Source organism: Vicia villosa, linkage group LG1, assembly GCF_029867415.1.
Source record: "Vicia villosa cultivar HV-30 ecotype Madison, WI linkage group LG1, Vvil1.0, whole genome shotgun sequence".
In the NCBI taxonomy this organism is placed as follows: domain Eukaryota; kingdom Viridiplantae; phylum Streptophyta; class Magnoliopsida; order Fabales; family Fabaceae; genus Vicia; species Vicia villosa.
The window spans coordinates 175,899,844-175,926,300 of NC_081180.1; positions in this window are offsets into that span (position 1 = coordinate 175,899,844).

Genomic DNA, 26,457 nt, shown 5'->3' on the forward strand with positions numbered 1-26,457 from the left:
ATAAGGAGGATTCACATCATGAGAACGATTCTGAGCTCGAAGCTTTCAAGTTCCCGATCGAGGAAAATGAGAGAAAATTCCACCTCCTGGAAGAAAGATTGAAGGCTTTAGAAGGTCGAGGCTCCTCTGGTTTAAATGCTATTGATTTGTGCTTAGTGCCTGATATCAAGATTCCTGCTAAGTTCAAAGTCCCTAGTTTTGAGAAATACAAGGGTATTACTTTCCCGATGAGTCACATCAAGGCATTCTGCAACAAGATGGCACCGTATGCAGAAAATGACAAGCTTCTAATGCACTTCTTTCAAGATAGTCTCAGTGGGGCATCCCTTGAATGGTATACACGACTTGAACGAACTCATGTACGCACATGGGATGAACTAGCAGAGGCTTTTCTCAATCATTACAAGTACAACAGTGACATGGCTCCTACTAGACTACAACTCCAAGGTTTAACTCAGAAGGATGGTGAGTCTTTTAAAGAGTTTGCACAAAGATGGAGAGAATTAGCTTCCAGAGTTCAACCTCCTCTTTTGGAACGAGAGCTTGTAGACATGTTCATGAATACCCTGAAAGATCCTTATCTGAACATGATGATTGGATGCGTTTCCTCCGAATTCTCAAGTTTGGTTGTTGTAGGAGAACGAATTAAAAACGCCTTAAAGATGGGTAAAATTCAAGATATGGCCAATGTTTCCGAATTCATAGAAAAAGAGAAAAGTGAGATAGATGCAACTTCAGAGAATGGAGAAGAGAAACTCCCTGCTTATCCTCAGGTTCATGTTCTTAACTATCACCAAAATTACCAACAACAAGGTCCACAAAGGCCAAGAAGACCACCAAGAAAGATTGACCCGATTCCTATGACTTATAGTCAACTGCTCTCTCATCTACTCCAGGAATCCTTGGTCGAACTAAGGGAGGCTAAGCCCCCTCCAACACCGATTCCTCAAGGATATGACTTAAATGCAAAGTGTGAGTACCATTCTGGGACATCTGGACATTCAACTGAGGATTGTAATATTTTGAAACACAAAGTCCAAGATCTCATTGACTCCAAAGCAATATCATTCACTCCAAATGGTCTTCACATAAATTGAAAGGTTCATGGGGCTCCCGCACGAGGGATAAGCAAGACGTACTCTTATCTTGAGCATTGCATCACTCGCATTGCTCGAATCCCTAAAGTAAAGCAAAATTTACAACTCTTGGGTGACTTTGTTGGAGTTCTCTTTTGAAGTAATCTTAAGTGTTTGGAAGGAACTACAGAAAGTATTCGAGATCAACAAGTCCGGACGGAGTCAAGCCTCCTCAACTATGGCAATCATCAATTCATTTCTGCATCCTCATTTGTAGTTTTCCTTGTTTTGTTAAATGTTTCTTCCATGTAAAACTTGTTTGTTTTTCAATGAAAATAAAAATACATTGCATATGCTAGTTTTGAATCAATCCATTCGTGTTCACTCATATATTTCTGTCTATCGATATCAAACTCTTGATTAAGCAAAAAATATTAAAAGGAGAATGATGAAAAATAATAAAAACGCAAAATCTCTAATTGTGTGCTTTTGAATAAAACCCCGCTGAGGATGTACAGGCATTGTTTCAAATCCCCAAACACTGGAGATATAAGGGAGATAGACCCTCGTTAACCCCTTTGAGCCTTGAAGTAGGAGTTTCTTTTCTATACAAAAAAAAACCCCTCACATTTAACCCAGGGGCAGGGTAGCATTCAATTAATCTGATCGAGCATTCAAAATTCATCAGGAGTGTGCATCCAAGGATACAACAATGGTTATCTTTCAAAAGGTTGAGAAAAATCAATATCACAATGGTAATCCCTCATCAATCAAAGAATGAGGCAGTCACTCATTTCCAATAAATTCAGAGATTCAGGATCACACGACTTGTTCAACAATAACAAAAAGAAAAGATTGAAAAAGAAAAGAAGAAGAGCTCGCTAAGTCAATAACTTGAAAACAAGTGACTTAGGCAAAAATTAGGGCATCCCGCTGGACTCCAAAATAGAATTCAAAAAGAACTTGTCCAGGCAAAAGTTAGGGAAACAAAAAAAAGAAAAGCAAAGCAGAAGCGAAAAACAAGGATCAAAAGAACAAAGTCGTGTGATCAGACACAAAAAACGAAAGGTAAAGTGACTGCCATGTCCAAGAAGACTTCATTGGTTCCTCAACCATCTCAAACTCCTCCTGAAGGATGAACGCTCGTATCAGGTTAAGTTAAACTTAGGACTGGAGAACATCACGAAGAATGGGTGGGTTAGGTTAGACTTTGAGCCTTAAATCCTTTCTTTCTAAAACCGTGAACCAGGCCACGTTACAACCCTTAAAAGACCTAATTGAAGCAGGGTTTATTTCAAAAGCAAGTTGTGTAAAACTGACTCCTAGATGTTTGCTTACCATTTATGTTGATATCGATATGACAAATAATTTAAACACTGAATGTCACAACTTTGTTTTAATAACTTTGATCTTGAAGCTAGCATAAGCATTGCATTAAGATTATCATCTTCAAAACAAATATCTTTTACTTGTGAATAAACACTTGACATCAAGGAAGATTAAACAATGAACGACTGTAGAAAAGGTTGATCGATTCCATGAGCCATTCACTTCAAAAGCTGATTACTCCAAGGGGCAAGTTGTGTGAAGATTCTGTCAACTGAGGCATCCATTCAAGCTTCCATCAATCTGGGGCAATCAAGTCGAGGAATCTCTCTTGGGTTCAACCAATCTGGGGCAATTACGTCGAGATTTGACAAATCTCTCCAAGGATCCTTTGGGGCAAATTCCTTCATAGTCCATGAATCTTGGGGCACAATCTTCTGAGTTGTATTGCTCTCCCCGATCATAGGAGTTTATTTCTCCTGGAACTTTGGTTTCTCCTCAAACACATGAGTTTATTTCTCATGGGATTTGTTCCACTCCCCCAACCTGGTCTCCTTGTCTGAATTTCTCATCCTCAACATGGTGAATCGAGGGAGTCTCCTCAAGCTCACCATCCCTAAGCAATTCAAGGTGTAGGGAAAGTCAAATGAAGTCACTTCCTCCCCAACAAAGCTACATTCCAACCCTTAAGGCAGTTGCCAATAATCTTTGGTACTGTAGGGTTTCCAACACCGATTCATATTGGCATCTCAAGACAATAAGCAATGGACCCCAATGATCATGTTTCTCTATCTCTCTAATGCCTCTATTTGGTACTTTGCATATAGAATCCATTGCATATAGCATTTCATCCTCAAAAACGTAGCATATCCATCAAAATGGATCATTACGCCATACAGAAAAATTCAAACATGCATACAAAGCATAAGCCAGATAATACAAGTCAACATTCAATCAAGACGATGATACTTCCCCACAAAAAATGTTATCCTTACAAACTCCGATTGATATCTGTTACTACATCACAAATCTCCTCAAACCATGGTGCCAATACCTGGTATTCTCAATCCCCAAGAGAAATCTTATCTTCTCTCTCCTGTCTTTCTTCGTCAGAATCGTTGTCTCCGAGGTTATTTCCCATGTGCTGCGTGAAGATTAGAGTGTGAGTGAGGGTGGGCATTCAACCCACCTCATTTTTCAATCAGTTGAATAACCATACTTGGTGTGTGGGAATTCGAACGATTGCCGCTCTTGAAGAGTTACACCCCGCCTTTGGCCTGAGGGATTAATGTAATTCTCATGCTTCGCCAGCATCAACATCTCCGTGAATCTCCAATGTTTACCGATGTCTTTTGATCGAGTCTAGCCGTCACTAGTCTCCGTGATCTCTTCCCTCGTACGGGAAAACTTTTAGATCCAACCCCCGTGTTGTGTATCCTTTGCCTTCCGTCCTGGCAATCCATTTCAAAACTAATTCCCAATCCCCAACCTCAGTGTTGATATTAATCCTTTCTTCCCTTGACCTCAGTGTCGATACCTTTCTTTTCCAACCTCAGTGTTGATGTCTATCCTTTTCTTGTCCAACCTCAGTGTTGATATTGATTCTTTCTTCCTTCGACCTCAATGTCGATACCTTTCCTTTTTCAACCTCAGTGTTGACGCTTATCCTTTCCTTGTCCAACCTCTGTGTTGATGCCTATCACTCCTTCACCGACCTCCGCGTCGACGCCAATCGTCATTCGCAACCTCAGTGTTGATGTTTATCTTTTCTCGTTCCAACCTCAGTGTTGATGTCCCCGACCTTAATGTCGATGCCTTTCCTTTCACAACCTCAGTGTTGATGTCCTCGACCTCAGTGTCGATGCCTTCCCTCTCCCAACCTCAGTGTTGATATGCTCCAACTTCAGCGTTGATGTCCTCCAACCCCAGTGTTGATGTCTACCCTTTATTTCAATCCTCTTGAGTCGTGAGCTTGTCATTCTCACCCCGATGTTGAGTCGTAGATCGCACGAGGTCTATTTCCTTTCTGTCCTGAAGATCGTACGAGATCCTCTCCTGTTGTCGAGTCGATGTTGAGTCATAGGTCGCACGAGATCGTTTCCCATTCAGTCCTGAAGATCGTACGAGATCCTCTCCTGTTGTCGAGTCGATGTTGAGTCATAGATCGCACGAGATCTTTTCCTTTCAGTCTTTGTTTCATACAACCATCCTCTTGGAAAACCTTGTATTGGCACCGTTACCACGTTACATACTACCACCATTCAAATCCATTACTCACTGTAAATTCTTCCATCAGAAAAACAAAATTTGTCTTTCCCCAGCAGATATCAAAAAAATAAGGATAACACTTACACCATCCTCTCTTCAGGATAAATTTCTGGTACTTTGATATTTAATCTTCTTCCACCTCGAAGGTTCGAAAGGCTAGAGCCAATCTCACCTTCAGGTTTAAGACGATTAAATAGGGGCAGCTGTCATACCCCAAATCTGTCCTACCCTTTATTTTTCATCTGGCTTATACTTTCCATTCACCTGCATACCTCCATTAGGGCATTTGTCTGACTTTGCATTCATTCATTAAATAAAGCATCTAAAAGCATGGGATCAAGGATCATTAGGGTCAGGTTCTCAATGTGATTTAAGGATTCATTTTCTCCATCTAATTGCAAGGATTCATTGATGCCTGAGATTTGAGGATATGGTTCATTTGGGGGTTAAAGCCTATATGAGGATATTCATTCAAGTCCATGATTGAATCTAATTTGGGTTAAAGATGTTTAAAGAGAATGCATGAGGAATTCTTTGAAACATTTTGAATGCAAACATGGCATACACATATTCAAGGTCTAAGCTACACTCTCCATTTGTAACAAGGGTCAAGAGAAAATGCAGGTTCAAAGGAGTAAGTAATATATGCCATCAATGTGCGAGTTTTGTCCAATAGAGTTCACAAGATATAAAAATAAGCAGCCAGGAGAAAGTTTTATACATCATCAAAATCCATACAATGTTCATACAATACCATTACATTTCATTGCAAACCATACAATACATACAAAATCCTAGCCATACATACATCCTACTAATTCTCCATCTAACCTCCAATCCATTACATAACAATTGTTACAAAAAAAATATCCACACAAAGTCATCGGTCTCCTAACATCCTAAGAGCAATCTTCATGTATTCTTCAAGTTCAGTCTTGTTTAAAACTTCTTCAAGTCATCTTCAGTAACCAAGTGATTTCACCCACACCTTTCAAACTTGCAAACCTACATAAAACATACTCCACACCCATACTAAATATAAATCAGATTCTTCACTTTGAAGCCATATCATTCACTAATTTTCCAAACCTGCAAGACAATACCGTCATCGTCATCAGTTCGTTAACAAAATAGATCCTTGACAGTTCAAAGAAAATACAACACTAGACAATCCATCATTAATCCACCCAAGTTAGTCTAGTTCAAACTCAAACACATCATTACACCAGTATATATACACTAACAGTCCATTAACCGAGACTGAACCAAAAACTCAGAATAAACCAGTCCCACATCATATATTCAAATTCAAACCAAGAAAAATCTACAAAACAAAACCATAACAGAACTTCAAAACCAACATTTCCACCCTAACCGACTTCTAACCGACACCTAACTGTCAAAGCAGAATTCATTTCACCATATAACAAACTTCAAACTACCATTCAGCTCTAAGCTAACAGAACCTATAACCAACTAACAGAAGGCAATTGAATCAGAGCAGAAAGTAACAGAAATCAGAAATATCACTAACCTCTATATAACCTGCAATCAGCCACCATTTCAGTTTTTTAGACACCATCTTCTCCTCCCCTCATCTCATCCTTCACCATTGCTTTGCTTCCTCTCATCATCATCTTTCACCATTCACAAATCTTCACCACACACACCACTGTGACCTCACGCACCACCACCAATCTTCACCTTCACGATTCAACCTTCAAAGAACAAAAAAGAAAAGATCATAACAGAATGGAAAAAGGAGGAGAAAGAGAATTTGAGAGATAACAGGAGAACTCACCTCGTAACAAACTGAAACTCTATCAATCTTCACCTTCTCTCAATCTTGACCTTCTCTCAATCTTCTCTACACACGCATACATCTTCACACTTCTGATCCTATCATCATCCTCTAACCACATTTCTCCTTCTATCCTTCATCGTTCAACCAACAAGAAGAATGAGAAAACCAGAAAAAAAGATCGTAACAGGAGATATCAGAAGAAAGAGAACTTAATAGAAAAAAAACTCACCGTAGAAATCTGAGCAATCGAAGAATCTTCATCTCCAATCCTTCTCTTCACCTTCAATCATCAATCATCAGAAACCTCCATCGCTTCTTCTAACAATCGACAACAATCTTCTTACACCTTCATCGAATCATCCACAAACAATAAAGGTTCCAACAAAACACAGAGAATCGGAGAAGATAGAAGAGATCGAGAGAGAACGGGGAACGAGGTCGTGAGAGAGTCAGCGAGTCAGAGAGAACAGCGATGAAAGATTTGATCGGAGAAGACGGATATACCGCCGTTTGAATGTTTGAGACCAAGACGGAAGGGATGGTTGAACGATGAACGAGGGAGAGACGGTCGAGTTGCGATGGCGGTCATCAGAGAAGGTCGTTGCGCTCCGCCGCGGCCATGAGAGCGTTGAGAAAGAAGGAGTTCCTTGAAGGAATTTGAGGCGTCACACGTAAGTTTGACCTAATCCCCTTTTGCTAATTCAATTTTCATTATTGTGTTTAATTTGATTAACTAGACTTTAGGGTAATATTAATTAGTATTAATGGAGATTAACCACTGTTAATTGAGATTAACTAAAAATCTGAAAACAATTGTTAACTGGATCAAAACGCTGGGCCACTCGAATTCATCACTTCACCCCCTGACTCAAGCCAATCCATGCTAGATTTAGGTTTTTGTTTTCACATAGTTTTCTCTCATTTTAGATGATAAAAAGGCATATAAAAGTCATAATCTTGTTAGATTTTTTTAGGTAATTGTTGACATAAAAACCTCATTAAAAAATAATAGTTTAGGCTTATTAGAATGTAGGTTCTTTAAGTGCAATTTAGACTTGAATTAGAATTCCCTTAACACCAAAAAGAGTCATAAAAAATAGTTTTTGTGTTTATTTTTGCATTAAGGTTTGAATTGCTTTTGTATCATTTACATGTTGATTTCTATATGATTTTTGTGTGACTTTGTTACTTGACTTTGGCCATATTTTTGGCCCATTTTAGACTCCTTTAGACCTAGATAGGAATTAGAATAACTTAGATTAATACTTAGACTAGTCTCCCCCGTTTGCATTCTTTTTCTTTTCAACTCTTTTAAAATACTTAATAAAAGGAAGATGCGAATCACATTAAGAAAGTGATAGAGAAATGAGTGGGATTCATTCCCTAATCTGTTTCTCAATCACTTAATGGCATAGAAACGAATGGGATTCATTCCCTAATCTGTTTCTCGGTCACTACTTAATGGGAGAGAAATGAGTGGGATTCATTCCCTAATCTGTTTCTCAAACATTAATTAATGGGAGAGAAATGAGTGAGATTCATTCTCTAATCTATTTCTCAAACATTACATAATGGGATAGAAGTGAGTGGGATTCATTCCCTAATCTGCTTCTCAATCATTATACATTTTTATGTGATTCAAATCGCAAATAAATTCCCCTTAAAAAATACACAACCAAAAACACTTAAAACACCTAATAAAGGTTCAGATTCAAAACAAAGTAGAGAAAGTGGTGAGTGGCCCGGTATTGGGAACTGTTCATCACTCATCTACCCTAAAAGACACAAATCAATCATTTCTTTTTCTTTTGCCTCGTTGGCACCTAAGGGCAATGTTATTTCCGCTCGTACGCATCGTAGGTCGATCCCTTATGCAAAAGCGCGAACGTTAACGCCGCCCAACTAAAAAACACAAAAACAAACAGAAAATCTTTAGCCGAGCTACGGTAACTCTGATTCCTGAAAAGGATACGTAGGCAGCGGGGTAGGGCCCGTGCGAGTACAATTCTTTATTTTCCCTACATTTTTCATTCATTTCGCATTTAGATTTTAGACATAGATATACACCCTTTAGATAGAAACAGACATAGGTGGATACCATCGAGTACGATGGGCGTGAGGGGTGCTAGCACCTTCCCCTCGCGTAACCGACTCCCGCACTTAGATTCTCTGGTCGCAAGACCCTGTTCTTACCCTTTGTTAGGTTTCCTGATATTCCTTTCCCTTATGGTATAAATATATTGGTGGCGACTCTGTTCATTTTTCGCGAGCGTGCGACAGCTACATTCATACAATCTTGCTTAGACGTATTATTACTTGAACATATGTATGTTTCGTCTATAGAGGCTAAGAACTCGTAAAAAGACAAAGTTCATGCATGGCAAGGAATGCCATAACATCTTACCCATGTGACCCTCTCTAGTCCACATATCCTTACCTCCATTCCATAATATTTAAAGACTATTTCCTCCACCAATCTTTTGCTTCACCTATCAAATCTTCAATCTCATCTGAATCTCATTTTTCCAATAAGAAAATGTTAGCTCATAACAGTGTCACTTTGATTGAGAAGTAGCCTTCAGTTTTGAAAATAGTTTAGATATTGTAGGACATTCTTGGATTATCTAGTAGCCCCACATAAGTCTTATTGAATCTCTTAATATCTTATTCCTTAGTTTTAACCTCTATATGTGCGAAGGCTAGATTTGGGTTTATAGAGTTTTGATCAACTTTTCTCTCTTTATCTTCTACCACCTTCACATAAGATCTTTTGCTCTTTCGTTAATCATTGTTCCATTTTCTTCTAAACTGATCTTCCTTCTTTTCCTTTCCTTGTGGTCGCGACTTTATGTGTCTATTAGTCGGAAAACTGCAAGTGCACAGTCGTGTCGAGTAGTTTTAAAAGATATCGAATCCATAGGGACTATGAATCGATCTACTGTTATATAAAGTTACTATGTAAAGCTAAGGCTAGTGATATTTTAATTATCTTTTAGGGGGAAATAAGACTTAGATCTAGATAAAATATTAATAGGCAGATATCGGTATGTAATTCGTCAAACTTAGAAAATCCGAAGTTCCACTGGCCTGGTTTTTAATCTAACAAAAATCCTTCATTAAAACTGTTAATATAAAAGTCCTCTTCTCAAACTCTTGCTCTGTTGAATCAGACTATGATTCTAACTCATAATGTATGCTCTTGCTATCCCATTAGATTTAAAACCACTCTTTAATAATAGAATTAATAGAATTCCTTTTTCAGCAAATATTATTCATTTAAAAACCCTTATCTCAAACTCTCGCTCTGTTGACTTAAATTATGCTAGTAATCCCTAACGTACGCTCTCGCTGTCCTATTGAGTTTAAAAACACTTTTTGAAAATGAATAAAAATCCAATTAGTTTTAATACGCTCTCGTTGTCCTTAAAACTAATGTCCAGTGTCCACTATCTAGTTAAATATCTCAAACTCTCGCTCTATCGATTTCTAACCTTAGTCCAGTTTTTAAATCTCAAACTTCTGCTCTGCTGATTTTCTAACCTTTAATAAATTCAATTAGGCACTAAAACCAGAAACGTGATTTTCGGTAAAATAATATTTAATCGATTTAGCTAAACATACTTATTAAATTAAACTTGCATAAACAATAATAATTCATATATTTAGGCACAATAAAGTGAGAAACATAAAACTGTAAATTAAATAAATGATAGAAATAAAAACCTGAAAATATAACTTGAATTAATTCTTGAACTTGAAATAGGGAACACTCCACCACAAGCCGGTTGGATCCGTTCTTAAAATTCTTTGATCAAATAATGAAAACAAGGAATTAAAATACTATGATCTAATGTAAGGTTAGATCCAGTAAAAATTACACAATAGTTTCCTGTGGACCGTCCTTTCGGGCCATACCCCTCCGTGGGTGGGATACGTGAACTGACTCTTTTTTGTCGATCGGACGCTTTCGCGTCACTTTTTGAAAAAGTTTACAGAGTCGCCACCGACCTTTTATTTTATCCAATGAAGGAAAGGTTTATAAAAGAAACAGAAAAAAGACCTTTGAGAGATTCTGGGTAAGGGGGTAGGTTATACAAAGGGAAGGTGTTAGCACCCTTTGTATCCATGGTTATCCATGGGCTCTTTAGTTTGCTTAGCTCATTTGCTTTACTTTTCAATTGATTCGGAATGCTTTACCTGTGTTTTTGAAATACCTTTGCAAATAGAATTTGTAATGATCCTTGTGCGGATATATACAAATGCTTGTTTATCTTTCGAAAGATGTTTTGAAAAGATCGTTAATTTTGTAATGATCCGTGTTTGGATGTATACAAAATATTGTCTTTTGGAAAATTCGTTTTAAAAAAACAACAGTGTATGAGAATTTTGTTTGTTTTGATTTTGAGCAAGCAAACTAGGAGGTCTACCCTGAGTTAGGAGGTCTTTATCCTTGTTCCCTTTAAAAATCTATCCATTCGTCGGATATAAACAAAAGGTTCGATTTTGTACTCGAAACAGTAGAAATGTAACTTTGATTTTGAAAAGAGTGACAAGGGATTACCCTAAGAGGTGCAAATGTGATTGTGATTGGATTCAGATATTTATCTTTGAAGTTAGTGATCTAACGATTCAGTTTTATCTTTGACATACACGCAGTTTATATGTGTGCTGGAAATTAAAATGCAGAAATGTAAAGTGCGGAAAGTAAATCTACGCTATTACATCGATTTTGCGGGAAATGTAAACTAACCTATTTACATGAATTTGACATCCTATACATTTATCTAGGAACTTTAAATTGCAAGAAATAAAATGCATGTTTTTTTTGGATTTTTTTGTGATTTATTTTAAATATAATTAATGCACTATTAATTAATTTAAAATAAAGAAAAAGATGGAAATATGATTAAACCTAGAAAATAAGTTTAGAATATGTACAAAACATTTGTCAATTAATTTTAGAATAAAACTAATTTTTTTGGAATTTTTGAAATTGTTTTTGGATTTTTTTAAGTTAATTAAAACATAATTATATAAATAATTACACAAATAATTAATGCTTAAAGAGAAAATTATCCTAAATATGTACAAAATTAGTTTATGATATATAAACAATATTTGATATAAAGAACAATTTTTTTTATGATTTTTTGATTGGTTAGAATAATTAAAAAGCAAATATATAAATATATACTAATTAATTATGCAAAATTATTGAAATTTTGAAGAAAAATAAAATATTTTTATTTCAGAAAATAGTATATTATTTTAGAAGTCTAAAAATATTTTTTGTGTATTTTTTGGATTTTTAAAACTATTTTTAATTAATTTATCAAAGAAATTAAAATAAAATAGAAAATAAAATAGAAATAAAAGGGATACTTATCAGATGTGATGGGATTGAGGTTCCATGATATGCACGCGTAATCTGGTGCGTTGGATTGGCTTGGAGATTGATCTAAGGGTTCAGATCATGAGGGAGCATGATACACGTGCATTGACCAACCATGTGGGATCATAAAGACTTTGGATAAGTCAGGCTGGCCCCACTATGCGTGCGTGGACGAATCAAAATAAGGGAGGGGGCGCTGAAAATTGACCAGCCAATCAGGGATGCACGCGTGGAAGTCAATAGGTCTCGGTTACTATTCATCATCTTCTTCACAGCTATGGCAACGGTTTTTTAGGGCTTTTGGCAACGCTTTTGATGTCCGATTTCCTCCTTCTTTAAACCTGCATAAACACGAAAATAAATGGTTGCAAACAACCCAGATAGCCTAATTAAGACCCTCTGAATTCATTAGTGGCATTAGTTTTTGCTAAAAGTCCATGGAAGATGTAACTCGAAGCTTCTCAAGTTTAAACACCCAACAATGGTGGAAGGTGTTAGAGGAGCGGTTCCTTGCATGAGCTACATTGAATCCACTCTAAATGATGTCAGGAACTCAAATCAAAGGTTAGATTATGTTATTACACGTGAAAATTTGGAAAACGAAAGTTATGAAGTTATGAACATGAAGATGATGATACACGTATTTAAAGCATCATGGGACTTGTTTAGTGCATCAATCTTACTCTATATGACCTCAAAGGATGATTTGAATGATTGTTTTGTATTGATATTGATTGGAAATATGAAAATGAAAATTACATAGTTTGGAGATTTTTTGTGAGAATTATGATGTTTCTATGCTATGCTTGGGCTATCATTTCGTTCTCTCTTTTTGCCCTCTTGTTTGTGAAATATCCTTGCCTATTTATAAGCCATGAGGTGCTTAAAATTGAAGCTAAAAGCATTGATTGCTTTTGTTGAATTTTTGACTTTTTTGGCTTGGAACTCAAGCAACCTTGGCTTGCTCTTCACACTTCTTTCCTTGCAGCCTCCTTGCTGCATAATTAAGTGATTATTTGATGAGCCATGCTTGGAAAATAAGCTACCCATTATTCTTCCATTTTCCTTTTTAAATTTAATCTTATATGTGATAAAATTAAATCAAAAATGGATAAAAAAGATGTGGGCTTTGTCTTGGTCGTGGGAGGCCCATAATAACATGGCAAAGATGTTTGAACCATAAAAATTTGGCCCCTTTTGGAAAAAATGCAATTTTGAACAATGTTGGTTTCATGCATTTTCCAAAATTTAGCCAACTTCAACAAGGTGTAAATCCTTCAATTTTTGTCATATGAAGGAGATCTTGCACTTTTTGGAAACCTCAAAGAGTCCTCTAACCAATGCCTTTGGTCTCATGTCAAAATGATTTTTGAAGCTCCTTGTGTGTCCTTTTGAAAAAAGTGTCTTTTTGTTGACTTTGAAAATGACCTGTAATGTCTTTGATCATATTTTTCAAATGGTGAATCCAATGACCATGGGATCAATGGCATTTGAAAGATAATTGAATTTCCTTCAAAACAAGCTTTGGTTTGAATTTTTTGGATGAAGGATGAGAGAGTTATGATCAGTCAAAGTTGAGTTGACTTTTCAGGCAAAAACCCTAATTTTGAATCTTAGGGTTTTGTTGATTTTTGATCTTTCCTTGATGAATTATGATCATCCAATGATCAAATGTTGAATCCTTTGACAAAATATGGACTTTGACAAAAAATTTCATTTTTGACTGTCAGTTGACTTTTCTGGTCAAACGGGTCGTCTGTTGACTGTTTGAGCTGCTGACGGTGCGTCTGAGTGAATTGAAGTTTGAAAATTTGTATGATGGTACTTTGAGATGTATGGATGTATATGAAATCCATTTGAGCTCTCAAAAACTTGTTGCTCCTGTTAAAACAAGAAAAACCCTGATTAGGGACTGTCTGTATAGGAGGCAGTTAAGCGTACCTGATTTTTGTGCAGTGTTGAGTTTCTGCTAATCATGTGATATTCAGAAGACTTCTAACACAAAAATCTTGGAAATTTGAATTGTGAATGATTGATTTGATTGATTGTACAAATCACTGTGAATTGTACTGTCTGCAGTTTGTCTGTCAACTGACTGTTCGTGTACTGAAGCAGCAGTTAAAGTGAAAAAAAATCAACTGTCAAAGTTAATTTTCTTTTTTTTTTGTTGTTATTTTTGTTTTTGTTATATGTGAAGCATGAAAAATTTATTTACATGACTTGTTAGAAAACAGAAACATAATAACAGATATTTACAGTATGCGGGTAAAATTACCGATAATAACCTGAAAATTGTTAAATGCACAGAAATAGAAATATTTGACTGGCAGAAACACACAAAATATTATCTTAGTAATTAAGCAATATTATGACAAATAGTACAACATTTAATACTGACAGTATAAATATTACATACTATTGAACAGTACGACGAATAGACGGTACGTTTAAAAAAAAAATAAGAAACACGGCAAACTTTAAAAATGACGGTTGATGAACCATGCTATGATCAATAACATGTAGAGGATTGGGAATGCAACCATTGCAGGTCCACACTTCTCAGGACTGTGTAGGCAGAAGAAAGTCATGATCACCGTAGCAATGGTGATGACTGTAAGAAACAGTGTTTCTATCCATTTTGCCATTTTTGCTAGGGAAGAAGAAATGATGGATTATGAGGTAGGAATTTGAAAGATGATTTAGAATTTGATGTGAGATTTGTGGGAAGAATGAGAGGTATTTATAGAATGGAAAGATGATAGAGACGTTGGGGAATGATGTGATTCCGTACAAAAGGAAATTTGAGTGGTAGTGAGATTTGAAAGAAAGTGTATGATAGTGTTGGAAAAAGGAGAGATTTGATTTTTGAAAAAGAGATTTGAAAAGATTTTTGCAAATAATGGAATATAGTACAAAAATTAGTGGGAAACAAAAGATAATAATTGTTACCAGTACAGTGTGAGTTTCCTGCTTTTGCGCCTGCAAAAAGATTTAACCCTGCATGAACTGTGTTAGTACTATTTATCTGTAAAATAAATAAATAGTATTTGTGAAGTAAAGAACAGTATTTGGCGTTTGCGTAAGAATAAATTCCACTGTAAGCCAAGTTACTGTGTAAGAAAAATTCTGAAAACCAAGTTCTTCATATGTCAGGATATTTGTTGAAATAAAAATCCATGATTATATGAGACTCTTAATTTTCAGATTGGAGTTTTCTTGAAAAAAGATGTGGGCAAATTTTGGGGTATAACAGTTGCCCCTATTCAATCTTCTTAAACCTGAAGAGATTGTCTGAAATCTGAAGGTAGAAGATGATTGAATAATTAGATGCCCTGAAAATTTGCACTTACCTTGATCAGAAGAGATGTTGGAAGCTGCATTTGAATGTTGTCTGCGAAATGTTGTTGGCAGATTGAAACATTACCTGAGATGGGCTTTTCAGATGCCATCTGGAAAATGTGTTGAGGGTTTGTTCATCAGAATGAATCCATTGATTATATCTTGATGAAGGACTTGAAAGTTGATCATTGTGGAACCGTCTGAGGTATCACTTTAGATCTGCAAGATTAGATCGTTCTGGAACCGTCAGAGGTATCGCCTTAGATCTGCAATGTTAGATCGTTCTGGAACCGTCGGAGGTATCGCCTTAGATCTGCAATGTTAGATCGTTCTGGAACCGTTTGAGGTATCGCCTTAGATCTGTAATGCTAGATCGTTCTGGAACCGTCTGAGGTATCGCCTTAGATCTGTAATGCTAGATCGTTCTGGAACCGTCTGAGGTATAGCCTTAGATCTGAAATGCTAGATCGTTCTGGAACCGTCTGAGGTATCGCCTTAGACTAGCAATGTTAGATGATAAATGAGTTGAGAATGAGAGTTCTTCAGAGTGAATCTTTGGTTTGATTGTATCTGAAAGGACTGCTTGTCTGAATAAGATTCAGGATGAACACTGCATGTGAGTGAGAACATCTTTGCTGAAGACATCTGTCTACCTGAAAAATCAAGTTAATAATATGCGATGTCTATGATGCATGTATGATATGAGATCCTCGAGCTAGAGGAGAAATATGCAAGTTATGTTGTGTATGAATATGCGTATGATGCATGATTGTGAATGTGAATATGAGTGTGAATGTGATGCATGGTTTATGCAGCTTAGAGCGTGTCAAGCTCCTGATTGGGAAAATAAATCCCAGCTTAGTCGTCAAGAAATGAAGGCATTGTGATTGGGAAAATAAATCCCTGCTAGCCATTTGGAAGTGAAGGCATCGTGGTTGTTGATGATCTTCTGTCTCGCTTGAGTACCCTGGGTTGGGGAAATTCTTTGAGAACCAGGATGTCCCGTTGAAGGATCTTTGACTACTGCTTGGGGAACCAAAGGTAACTGGAAGTTCTGATGCCCTTTCAAATGGGAATGAGGAAGATGCATAATCCTCCGATGCACTATCTGACCAAGTCCGGGTGCGGGGATCACACCTTCTGAAGATAGTAATCTGGAACAACCCTGCTGGGGAATAAGACTTCTTTCGAAAGAAAAATCTTTTTGAGGGATTTGTTGAGGAATGTGTCTCCATTGGGGAAACTTCCTTCTGATGCTGGTTTAGGATAATGCCCAAATAATTGGGACATGTCCGGAATGCTATTCCTGTTTTTCCTGGTAAACATCAATCATATTCAAATGCATATGTTCATTCAAAATATCATTGGGATGCTCGCGTATTCAAAACAGAAAAAATGAAAATGTTAGTTATAAGCTGCATTGATTTTTGAAAAGGTGCCGTGATAGGCGGATTAGTATAGGGAGACAACAATCCTAGAAGTAGGAAATTGTCAGAAAGTTTTGAAAAGTATTTATGAAAAGAAATAGCTATGTGAGAACGATCCAGTCAAGTTTCAATTCTGCTATTGCCAATCTGTCTTCGAGCATCTCATCCCTCACTTGTTGGAAGAAAGTGATTGGACTGATCGGTGTCTTTGAGGTGTTGAACCTTGTCGGTGAGTAGGCAGCTGAGCGGGACATAGTTGTATGCTTTATTCCCTAATTTTTGCCTAGGCTGCCCTTTCAGGTTTTCAGCCTACCGGGATTGTATTTGTTTTGTCTCTAATTTTTGCCTGGATCGCCCTTTCGGGTTTTCAATCCACCGAGACGCTCATTTTTGCCTAAGTTGCCCTTTCAGGTTTTCAACTTAGCGAGCTGTATTTTTTTTTTTTTTAAGCAAAGTACTTTTTGACTATGTCCGCATTCACAGGGTGTGGGAAATCCTCGCCATCCATGGTGGTAAGCAACATGGCACCGCCGGAGAATATTTTCTTGATTATGAATGGTCCCTCGTAGGTGGGGGTCCATTTGCCTCTGGGATCACCTTGTGGTAAGATGATGCGTTTGATAACCAAGCCACCAGTTTGGTATGCTTGACTTTTGACTTTCTTGTTGAATGCTTTGATCATGCGCTTTTGGTATAGCTGGCCATGACAGATAGCTGCAAGTCTTTTCTCATCGATCAAGTGTATTTGGTCGAATCGAGTTTGAATCCAATCGTCTTCGTCTAGATCGGCTTCTTTCATGATCCTTAAGGAAGGAATCTGGATTTCGATTGGGAGAACTGCTTCCATACCGTAGACTAACGAGAATGGAGTTGCCCCTGTTGAAGTACGCGCAGATGTGCGATAACCATGAAGAGCAAAAGGTAACATCTCATGCCAGTCTTTGTAGGTTACTGTCATCTTTTGTATGATTTTCTTGATGTTTTTGTTGGCGGCTTCGACAGCGCCGTTCATCTTTGGTCGATATGGAGAAGAATTATGATGTTTGATCTGGAACTGCGTGCAGAGTTCAGTAATCATTTTGTTGTTTAGATTCGTGCCATTGTCAGTGATGATCCTTTCGGGGATGCCGTACCGACAAATGAGATTGTGCTTGATAAACCTGGCTACCACATTCTTGGTGACAGAAGCATATGAAGCTGCCTCTACCCACTTTGTGAAGTAGTCAATAGCGACCAGGATAAAGCGATGTCCGTTGGAAGCAGTAGGTTTGATTTCTCCAATCATATCAATACCCCACATTGCGAAAGGCCAAGGAGCCGTCAGAACGTTTAATGGAACTGGAGGTACATGCACTTTGTCGGCATATATCTGGCATTTGTGACAAGTTTTGGAATGATGATGGCAATCTGTCTCCATGGTAGACCAGTAGTAACCTGCTCTCAAGATCTTTTTAGCCATTGTATGTCCGTTGGAATGAGTACCGAAGGTACCATTGTGTATGTCTTCCATGATTTGTTCTGCTTCCTTCTTGTTTACGCAACGAAGTAAAGTCGAGTCATGGTTGCGCTTGTACAAAGTTCCATTGCTTAGGAAGAATTTGGAGGCAAATCTCCTTAGAAACTTTCTGTCGTTAATAGATGCCCCTTCAGGGTACTCCTGGGTTTCGAGATACCTTTGTATTTCATGGAACCATGATTTGTCTTCCATTTGTTTGGTATCGATCTCATTGCAATAGGCTGGTTCGTCTTGCCTGTAAATGGTGATCATAGGAGCTTCGTCGTCCCAATTGACTTTGAACATGGATGACATGGTAGCTAAGGCATCAGCTAGTTGATTTTCTTCGCGTGGGATGTGTTCGAAAGTGATCTCCTCGAAGTAAGGCATCAAACTCAACACATGTTCTTTGTATGGAATTAGATTTGGGTGCTTTGTGTCCCATTCCCCTTTGACTTGGTAGATTACCAAGGCCGAGTCTCCGTAGACTTCAAGGAATTTGATTTTTAGATCAATTGCAGCTTTGAGACCCAGAATGCATGCTTCGTATTCGGCTATATTGTTGGTGCAATTGAAACACAATCTGGCGGTGAAGGGTGTATGACCTCCTGTGGGGGAAATGATCACAGCTCCGATGCCATTGCCGAGCGCATTAGAAGCTCCGTCAAAAACCATAGTCCATCGGGATCCTGGTTGTTTGTAGTCATTGACTAGCATAATGTCTTCGTCTGGGAAGTCAAAGTTCAATGCCTGATAATCATCTACTGCTTGATGAGCTAAATGATCAGCTACCACACTTCCTTTGATTGCTTTTTGCGAAGTGTATTGAATGTCATATTCTGTTAGGATCATTTGCCATCTTGCAATCCTTCCAGAGAGAGCAGGTTTTTCGAACACGTATTTGATTGGATCCATCTTGGAGATCAGGAAAGTGGTGTGATTTAGCATATACTGTCTTAGTCGGCGAGCCGCCCATGCTAAGGCACAGCAAGTTTTTTCGAGTAGTGAGTATCTTGTTTCACAATCGGTAAACTTTTTGCTAAGATAGTAGATTGCGTGCTCCTTTCGACCGGAATCGTCATGTTGTCCGAGTACACACCCCATTGAATCTTCTAACACAGTTAGGTACATTATCAGAGGTCTGCCTTCCACAGGAGGTAACAAGATTGGCGGTTTTTGAAGGTATTCTTTGATTTTATCAAAGGCTAACTGGCATTTGTCATTCCATCTTTCCACTTGATCTTTCTTCAGTAATTTGAAGATTGGCACACAAGTAGGAGTCATATGGGCAATGAATCTGGCTATGTAGTTTAGACGTCCCAAGAATCCTCTGACTTGTTTCTCGGTACGGGGTATAGGCATTTCTTGAATGGCTTTGACCTTGGCAGGATCAACCTCAATACCTTTACTGCTGACGATGAAACCTAAGAGTTTACCGGATCTTACTCCAAAGGTACACTTGTTCGGGTTCAGTCGCAATCTGTATTTCTTGAGTCTGTCAAACAGCTTGTGTAAATGACTCAAATGTTCTTCTTCGGTGTTGGATTTTGCGATCATGTCATCGACATACACCTCTATTTCCTGATGAATCATATCATGAAATAGTGTTACCATTGCTCGTTGGTAGGTAGCTCCGGCGTTTTTCAGACCAAAGGGCATTACTTTGTAACAAAAGGTTCCCCAGGGTGTTGTGAAGGTTGTTTTTTCCATGTCTTCGGGTGCCATCTTGATTTGATTGTACCCTGAGAATCCGTCCATAAAGGAGAATACCTTGCATTGTGCGGTATTGTCAACCAGTACATCGATGTGTGGTAAAGGGAAATCATCTTTGGGGCTTGCCCGGTTCAGATCTCTGTAGTCTACACACATTCTGACTTTCCCGTCTTTTTTGGGTACAGGCACGATGTTAGCTATCCAAGGAGGATAACTTACAACTTTTAGGAATCCGGCATTGAATTGTTTTTCAACCTCGTCTTTGATCTTTTTTGACATATCAGGCTTACTCCTTCGCAGTCTCTGTTTGACCGGAGTGCTTCCTTCTTTGATTGGCAGGCGATGAACTACAATGTCCGTGTCAAGGCCAGGCATATCTTGATAAGACCAGGCGAATATCTCGGCGTAGTCTTGCAACAATTGAATCAGTCTTTGCTTGACACTGTTTTCTAAGTCAGCCCCAATTCTGACCTCTTTCTTTTCTTCGTCACTGCCCAAGTTGATGACCTCAATCGGCTCCTCATGAGGCTGTATGGCTTTTTCTTCTTGTTCTAGAAGTCTTGCAATTTCTCTTGGCACTTCACAATCTTCCTCACTTTCGTCCTCAGTTTGGTAGATCGGATTTTCAAAGTCATGACGGGCAATAGCAGAGTCGTTATTGACTGGATCCAGCGTGTATGTGAATCTGCATGGTAGATATGTGAGTGTGTATGAAGAGAAAAACATAGCTATTTGAAAGCGAATAAAGAAAGAAAAAGGATCACAAAATTTTGAACATGCAAGCATCCCATGATTTTATTGAATGCACATAATCATGATATGACAAACCCTTTTTATAGAAGGACCGTTGTGCTAAGGCACACGGCTTTCAAGCTCATGGTTCGATTGTTCAGGAACCACTTTTATCTTTGCACAATATACACAAAGAAAACAGGAAATGGCATTTACTCCTGATCAAAGGAGATCACATCCTCTGCTTTCCAGTTGTTCAATCCACCGTTGTTAGCAGGGAGCACCCAGCTGTTCCAGTTGCAGTTGTTCTTTTCGTCTTCCGTAGCATTGATTCCGCTAGTGGGAAAATGCGTAGGTAATTCCTCAAGATAAGTTGGATGATTTGTTGGATATGAGAATCCAGGTGGAGGTCCCTCTATTGGCTGAGCGAGATGCTCGATAAGGCCGTCCCATGCAGTAGGAATGATGTTTTGAATAGAGACTTGTGCATCCTGATAAGGAGTGTACTGTGACAGAAAATAACCTTCGTTGTTTGGCATCTTCCTGGCTTCTTCAAGAGCGAAGTTGTCGTCGTACTGTTCGTCCCATCCAGTCGGGACAATGTCTTTGATGGGAGTTGAAAAGCTCGGAGGAGCGGAATATTTCACCATATAGTCGTATTTGCCGCTGGGTTCTCCTAGCGTGTCCCATACTTCTTTGGGTGGATTTTGATATTGCTGAGTGACGGGACTTGTGATACTTCCGTCATTTTGATTACCCTCTTCTGTTGGAGTAAGATCTTCCAGAGCAATGTAAGAATTCTGAGGTGTGATATACTGGTAGTTGTAACCGTCATTTGGTCCTCCCACAGCATCCCACATTCCCATGGTAATGGGTGGAATTTCGTCTGGATATGGCTGAATGATGTGGTTCAAGTATGTCCCTTCATCATCAATGGCGTTTACTTCTTGGCTGGCGAAGTGTGATATTAACCCTTCAGAGCGAGGATTTTGATCATTCTTTTGATTTTCACCATTATAGCCCAGACCTAGCTTGTCGGACTTGTAGGGTATATCAGGGAGTTGTCCCCATACTGTGCGATCACCCTGTTCAATCATGGCTTTGGCATCTTTGAGAGAAGCCATAGTTGTAGCTGGAGTAGCAGGAATATGCTTGGTGGTAGAGATATCTGGAGATACAACCTCAAAAGCTTGATACGGAGTTTCGATGGATTCGCCCTCCATCTCAACATACTTGTCGTTGCTCAAGTGACTGACCATATATTCTTCTTCGCCATAGACTGTGACAACCTTTCCTTTTACTGGGTATTTTAACTTCTGATGCAGGGTAGAAGTTACAGCGTTTGCCCCATGTATCCAAGGGCGTCCTAGTAAACAGGAGTATGTTGGAAGAACGTCTATTACGGAAAAGATAACATCGAAAGTTTGAGAGCCCACTCTGATTGGGAGCTTAACTTCTCCGTACACCGTTCTTGTTGACCCATCGAAGGCTCTTACAACCACATCACTTGGTTGTAGCACAACTCCTTTGAAGTCAAGTTTTTCCAGTATTACCTTTGGTAACACGTTTAGAGAGGAACCATTGTCTATTAGCACATGAGACAGAGTGGTGCCGTTGCATTCGATAGAGATGTGCAGGGCCTTGTTGTGATTTCTTCCAGCAGGAGTTAGATCCACATCAGAGAAACCAAGACCATTGGGCACTGTAAGACTGGCGACACAATTCTCAAATTGGTCGATTGGGATTTCTTGAGGCACATGCGCAGCTTGAAGGAACTTCATTAGAGCTTTAGCATGAGCTTCTGAATATTTTAGCAGAGATAACATTGAGATTTTTGAAGCAGTATGCCCCAGTTGTTCGACAATATTGTAATCACTTTTGCAGATGATTTTCAATATTTCGTCCATCTCTTGCTTTGATGGATCCTCAGCAGTGATCTCTACCGGATTTTGAACTGGTTCGATCAGTGGCTCTTTGCCTCGAGCGTTGATATTTTGATTAGGAACTGGAACTCGGACTGGACCAGCAGCAACATTTGGAGAAATTTCTGGTGAAAAGATTCTTCCACTTCTCGTGATCTTGCTGGTACCTGCAATATTACCCACAGTTGGAGTAGTTAACTTTGCGGTCTCTTCAGTCGAGGTATCCTGCTTAACTCCATGAATGTAAACATTAGTGTCATATCCCCATGGGACAGCTTTGTCTGAGGAGTATGGAAATGGAGTTGGACTAGCAATGACTACTGATGCCACTTTGAGTGTAGCAGAAATTTTGAATGGAGCCTTGGTAGAGATTTTGAATGGTAAGCTGGAGATCACTGAGACGTCTTCCATTCTTATCCCGTTGGCAAAGACTTTGCCCAACATGTCCATAGAAGGGAGCCTCTCAAACATAATGATACGGCGATCCATGTGTTTTTGAATTCCCATCTTTAGATTTTCACAACCATTGGGTTGGCGTGAGCAATAAAAGCAGTCGGGGTCACATCCTGGGAAGTAACCAGCTCGGATTAGCTTTCCTTTGACTTCGCAGAGTGGAGTTGATAATTCGTTCACATCATAGATGTAAACAGTGTCCAGGATAGCGTTGACAGTTTTGTCATGCTTTGGCATAGGTGCTGTGATGACATTTGGAGTTTCTGGAGGATCGAACTCAATTTCACCAGCATCTATCATATCTTGTATTTTATTTTTCAGGGCCCAGCAGTGATCTGCGTCATGTCCTGGACAGTTTGAATGATAGGCACATGTTGCATCAGGGCGATAATTCAGAGAAGAAGTATTGACATTCTTCGGAGGACCCCTTAATGTGATCAGATCCGCTTTAAGCAAGTGCTGCAATGCCTGAGAGATTGGCATGTTGATTTTGGTGAAAGTTCTTCTTGGTGCATCTGGTCGATGCGTATATTTTGGCTGTTGATCTTTTTGAGGTGCAGATGCGGAGATCATAACTGCCCCTACAGATTGATGCTGATCACTTTTGTGACTTGTCTGAATTTGCGCTGTATTGACCTCATTTCTGATGGGCCTTTTTGTAGTACCAGAGGAGGATCCTACTTGAATTTTTCCATTTCGAATGCCACTTTCGACACGTTCTCCGGTCAGTATTAGGTCAGTGAAACCTGATGATGAACTTCCCAGCAAATGGCTATAGAATGGGCCAGTTAAAGTGCCCATGAACATGTCGACTAGTTCGCGATCAGATAAGGGTGGTTGAACCCTTCCAGCCATATCTCTCCACTTTTGTGCATACTCTTTGAAACTTTCTTTTGGTCCCATAGACATGCCTCGCAATTGAGTACGAGTGGGTGTAAGATCAGCATTGTATTGGTACTGTTTGTAAAAAGCAGCAGCTAATTCTTCCCAAGTATGAACCTTGGTATTTTCTAGCTGGTAGTACCATTCGAGTTGTGTACCTGACAGACTTTCTTGGAAAAAGTGAATCCACAATTTGTTATCTGTTGTATGAGGTTGTATCTTCCTCACATAAGATCTCAAATGTAGTTTTGGACAAGAAACTCCATCATACTTTGCAAAGGTTGGAACTTTGAATTTTGGAGGGATGACAACATCCGACACGAGTCCCAGATCATTGAAATCTAAGCCAGGTATTTTTTGTATTTCCATAGCTTTCATACGATCCTCCAACTGTTGGTATTTGTCATCATCCTGTTCGTCTCCAGAATGATCTTCTTCTTCATTTGAAGAGAGAGAGGGTTTAGCAGAACCCTGGTTGCTTTGATTATCTTCTTGTTCACCATCACCGACTATTTCAGGGATTGGTGGCTTTTTGATCTTTTTGACAGGGATCTTGATCTTCCTTCTCAGGTAACTCAAGCCTGCAGATTCTTTGGGCTTCTTCTTCTTCTTGAGTATCAGGGCTTTCAGCTCTTGTTGCCCCTTTGCCAGTTCCAGAATTGCCACTTGAACTTGGGCATTCTGTACTTCGAGATTCTTGATGCTTGCCTCAGATTCCATCTCTTCTGACTGAAATAAACAGCGAAGAGATGAGAAACCCGTCATGAGAACCTGTTATGAAATGTGTATGACTGGATGCCATGTGTATGCAATGTATGAAATGCAAATGCAATGTATATGAATGCAATGTATGAAATGTATATGCAATGCATGAAGTGAAATGTGTGTGCAATTTTTCAAGGATCTTAGAGTTTAGATTTGTTAAAGAAGAAACAAACGTTAGTTAATCAATTTATTTCTTTTTTCTTTTTCTGCTTCTTTTTTTTGCTTCTTTTTTATTTGCCTCATTTGGGCTTACAAGACAGAAATAAAATGGAATGATCCTTCAGGTCTCCCGTGGACGCTTTCTCTTTGTCCCCAGGAATGCGTTGATTCTTTGTTCTTCTTGAAGCTGTCTGGTGAGCTCGAATAGCCTTCTCTCATAGTCCTGACAGTGTTCTTTGAAGGTGTCTCTTTCCTCTTTGAGTTGAACCCAGGATTTTTGCAACTCTTCCAAGTCAGTTGGCATATCCGGGTGTAGAATAACTTGAGGTTCGTAACCTTCGACTTCTGATTTGATAGTCACAGGTAGAACAGCGGGATAGGGCATCATGAGTTTTTGAGCATGAGTACGCACCCATCTGAGGTAAAGTTCCATAGGAATAGAATTCCATTGCCCCAGAGTTTTGCTTTCTATTCTATAGACACTGTCCCAAGCCTGTATGAATCTTCGTCGGTGTCTGTGAGAATCATTCTCGTAATCAAACACAATGCCACGGATAATCATGTCATGAGGACCGTTGCTTCTTGCATATCCGAATTGGCGTAGAGCTAGAGAGGGATTGTAAGTGATACCTCCTTTAATGCCAAGGAGTGGCACATTAGGGTATTCTCCACAATGATCAATGATAGTAATGTCTCTTTGAAAGAAGTTGTTCCATCGGATATCTGAATGAGATAAAGACATGATTCTGTAAGACCATTGTGCTCTTTGTTCATTTCTCAGTACTGATCGGGGAAGATGACATGTAAACCACCTAGCCAGTAGTGGTATACAGCACATGAGAGTTCCTCGTTTCTTCATGGTACGAGTGTGTAGAGAGTGTAGGATGTCTCCCAGCAATGTTGGTACCGGGTTGCGAATTAGGAAAAGGTTGATGATGTGTACACTTATGAACTGGTCGGGATTTGGGAATAAAACCAACCCATAGATCAAAAGAGCCATAACTTCTTCAAAAGCTGGATAACTTTTGTTTTCTAGCAGTAGTCGAGCCTTTTCCAGTAAGAATTTGGCAAGCAAACCCTCAACTCCACTCTTTGTTTCCCAATTGGATTTGATTTCTGACTTTTGCAGATGTAAAGCAGCAGCAATGACTTCAGGTTTTGGTTTTCTTTCTAAACCAGTGAAAGGTAATTGATCTCGGATTGGTAATCCAATTAATTCAGAGAATTCTTCCAAAGTGGGTACCAACTGGTAATCAGGAAATGTGAAGCAATGATGTTCAGGGTCGAAGAACTGGAACAGGACCCGTATCATGTCTTCTTCAAACTTTGAGGTAACCAAATGGAGTAGGTGACCATGCTTTTCAGTGAATTGAGCATTCCTGGGGAATTCTGACACCAAGTCTTTTAGCTCAGACGGTATCGTTGAGATGTTGATTCGGATGTAATCTCTGGTGGCGGGAGCCATTACCTGCAAAAACAAAAGTAAACTCTTTGATCCTTGAAATGTGTAGTGAAAAATGATGTGTTTATGATGCAAACATGTGGCACACAAAAACAAATCAAACAATAGCCTTAGGTTTAAAGGCTTGCATGAGGTTGATAGGTGATACCCTCCCCTCTGAAGTTGAGTTGGTTGAAAACCTGTCCTAGAATAGTATTCGGGTTCTATGATCCTTGGAGACAACATCTCAATACGGCGCTCGG